We start from the raw sequence: 3745 nt of genomic DNA on the forward strand, positions 1-3745 counted from the left end.
AAAGGGGATTTAGCGTATTATTTCTTTGCAACTTGGGTCTTCATTTCAGCTTGTAGAAAGTACATAATGATTTGGTAACATTTTACAGTTTGCACAGATGTTATGGACTACCAATTAAAGGAATGTGAAGGATTAAGTTGAAAAACATCTCTATTAGAGTCAATAGTTAAAAGGCCTTTGCTGTGTACACGTAATTAAAACATATCTGTGTATTAGTGCCTTCAACTCAGGATACTCACCACACATTAGTTTATCTTTTAAGCTTCTATGTTTTTCAGCCACCTTGTCTGTGTTGACTTTCCTGCAAAAAGTACACATTCTCTAGAGCTGCATAGGAATTTACAAATGCTGACTGGGCCCCTCTGATCAGAAACATTGAGCAATTACGTTGACGAAGGCAGAGGTAAGACTGTTTGCTCAATTATTACTTATATTGTGTGGTAGACAAATGGCAGAAATCCAAAAGGTCTCCAGAGTTCTGGCTCTTGGTCCAACAGTCCAGCCATTAAAACTCTTCCTCTTAATGTAGTTGAAGCCTTTAATGATCTGAACAAATTGTCTTTTTGGGACGGTATGGTTTAATGGTTTGTTTTCCTTTATTGAAATGGTTTGCAAATCAACATAGTTATCTGTTAAAACAGTTCATCTATTCTGGAACAGGAGTAAAGTTTTTTGATGTCACCTTTTGATGTAAAATTCTTTGTTCACCTTGTTGGATTTCTTTACATGTACTATAGACAGTGGTTGCTGAGGAGAGCTTAAACTCTGGTGCAGTGTCTTACAATCCCTAATAAACGATCCTGGTAGCATCACAGCGCAGTAATATGAAGCCCTACTAACTGCAGTTTACAGAGGCTGAAACAGCAAAACACGGGAGGAGCCATTATAGGCTGGAAACCCACAATGTGCTGATGGAAGAATGGCGTGAAAGGATGCTTCAATGGCTAAAGTGCTGCTTGGGGATTTGGGAGACCTGAACTGAGATCCTGACTGAAACCCTGCCTGAAAAGGAGCAACCTTGACTTGTCCACAACGAGCCATCAGCTGTTTGTGCTAACAGCAGTTAACATCGTTAATTTTGCATTTCAAGTGAAGCCAATAATCAACCTGAAAATAAGAAACAGTGAAAAGACGAGAATTATTCCTGCCCGTACCTATTGCAGGCCAGAAATATCAACCGGCTGTTGATATCCTCGCTGTTCCTCTGGCAGCAGTCCCCATCCGCCTCCGTCCGACCCTGAATGCGGGGTCAGATGTTTGTATGGATAAAATCTAAATAAAAGAGGCGGCAGCTTCAGGTAAGAGGGAAGATGGGAGTAGCTGAGGGAGGGCGGCAGGATAAAGAGGAATAAAAAGGTGGCGTGATTACAGTTTGACATCTCCAGCTCTGAGATCCTCAGGACTATGTCTGCCCTCATTTTACTAAGAACCCTTCTCATATTTTGCCCGGTTTCTGTGAGAACAAGACAGAGCCAAGCGACTGAGTGGGACTGCAAACTGCCAGTAGGTAAGACGTAGCTTGGACATTACACTTTGTTTCTTGGGGGATTCTTTTGTACCTGCATAAACGGTACATGCCAATACTGCACAACGTGTGATCGCGTTGGCAAGTGGGCAAGGACGAGAATTAAGCAGTCTGTGAGCCGTCGTTGTGCATTCTGCGGTCTGCAGAGAGTGAAAAGCTACTGAAGAGATTTCAGTCTCCTTAGCTGTCTTAATTCAGATTTTAACTTCCAAAGGGACTGAGGGTGGTCAGCACCGCTCAGAAATGGGTCCTGAAAAGAAAGCTCACACAGTGGTCTCAAAGTAGCTAAAATTCTCTGGTTTCAGCTCACTTTCCTGTGGTACAACGGGAGCTGAAAGAGAGCACCTGTAACAGTTGCACTTCTGACAAGTCATTCCTGAGTAACAGGATATGGGCTAGAGAAGACAACGCCAGTAACTCTCGTTTCTTAAAGTAGTTTATTTTCTGTTGTACATGCTTACCGCATAGCAAAATAATGTCTCTATATATTTACATATTTAAATTAATATCATATTAATACAATAGCATTTTTATATTTTACTTCTCAGTACCAAATACTCAAAAATCTCTTCTATTGCCTCAACAACCTTTGTATGGAGTTGGTTTTATTTAACAGTTATATGAACAGCACGCTCTTCACTGGAGATAACACTGGAGATAACAGAAAGCCTTGCCGTGTTTCATCATAGGTGTATTGGACAATATAAAGAATGAACAATAGAAGTATTTATGATGTAGGATTATACTAGATTATTAAAGAAAACCTATGGAAATTGTCTATAAATCATCTACAGTGATCTAAATCCCATCATTTTTATAGCACATCCGCACACTTCTAGAGCATTTTTGGGTTTAATCATTTGAAGTTTTAATACAAATTTCCCATCTTAAATGGAACTTTATTGCTGCACTCAAGCTCTGATGAATAAATATCAGACTGCAGTAGCTGTCTGAGTTTACTTATGTCACCAAACTCCATTTCCCTTGGTGGTTTTAAGGCTGTAACCTTCAGTGCTTTGGAAAGAACAAAGACTCTGTTAGCTTCAGAAGATTTTACATCTTCTCCAACTCAGTTTTCGATAAAGTTTCCTAGAAGTAAAAGCGCATACTGACAATTCAGTACACTGTGAGTTTACCTTCTGTGTAAATTCAACTTAGATCATCAACTGAGTCCAATTGGGGAAAAGCTATCTTGCGTCAAAATCACTCGGACTAACTCTACAAATAAAACGTAGGTATTAGTGCCTGAAAAGGCCATTCTTGAATACTTTGAGCTTTCAAGACTCCTACTAGCTTCAGTTAGATTTCTAAGGCAGTTAGGTGATGCCCTCCTTCCTTTTCTCAGTTTCTTCTACTTGTGAGATTGTACCAGTTGTGCTGAGCTTTTATGTTTCCATTAAATAACATTACAAATATTAATTATGCTTTGTGAATATTAAAACCTAAGTGTCTGAGCTGAAGTGTAGGTATGAATGTAAATAACACTCACTCACTCAAAAGGAATAACTGAATTCTTTTACCTTGATGCAGAAGAGGTAAAGAATAACCTGTTACAAAGAAAACTCAGCTAACTTCATGCAGCTGGCTGCAGCCTTCCTTCTGCTAATGCTTTACCTTTTTTGAGCTACCTTCCATACATACAAGCTGATGTAAACCTGGAACTAGCAGGGGCAGAGCAGTTGCAAAAAGGTATAGCTCATCAATCAAACAATCAAAATAGTTTTGGATGACTGAACAGAGAAAGTAAAAGCCCAGAAGATGGTCACACTTAAGAATCCATTTGTATAATAGTCCTACAGGATTAATTTAGCTGAACTTACTCACATACAAGCCCCTGCAATCAAAAATCTAGTCTTGCACACTGTATGGGTACCACAAGTAGTTGTAGAATCCTGACAAGAGCTTCTATACTGGGGGTCTATTCAGAGAACTGTATGTACATGTATGTACACCTTAGACATGCAAACAGTTCAAATGACACATGCATCAAACATTATTCAGCTATGAAAATGTAAGTATGCTACAATGTACGATTCAATCATGGCAAACATCCAGTAAGATTAGAAACAGTTCCCTGTATGGAGTTTCCATTAACATCAAACCATTGGTTTCACACAAATGAGGAATTCTATCACACGTTTATTCTGTGACCAGTAGCAGATGGATATTAGTGGAGACTGATATGTTAGAAGCCTTTTTTCCCCCAGTGAACAAATTGTG

At 39.2% G+C, this 3745-nt stretch overlaps 1 protein-coding gene across 1 annotated transcript in view; it reads right to left on the reverse strand.

Annotated features, from left to right (window-relative positions):
- Positions 1-3745, reverse strand: part of BDKRB1 (bradykinin receptor B1) — a 34474-nt gene that overhangs the window by 5972 nt on the left and 24757 nt on the right. The gene's annotated exons all lie outside the window — the stretch shown is intronic.

The sequence above is a fragment of the Vanellus vanellus genome, assembly GCF_965231255.1.
Source record: "Vanellus vanellus genome assembly, chromosome: 6".
Classification (NCBI taxonomy): Eukaryota; Metazoa; Chordata; class Aves; order Charadriiformes; family Charadriidae; genus Vanellus; species Vanellus vanellus.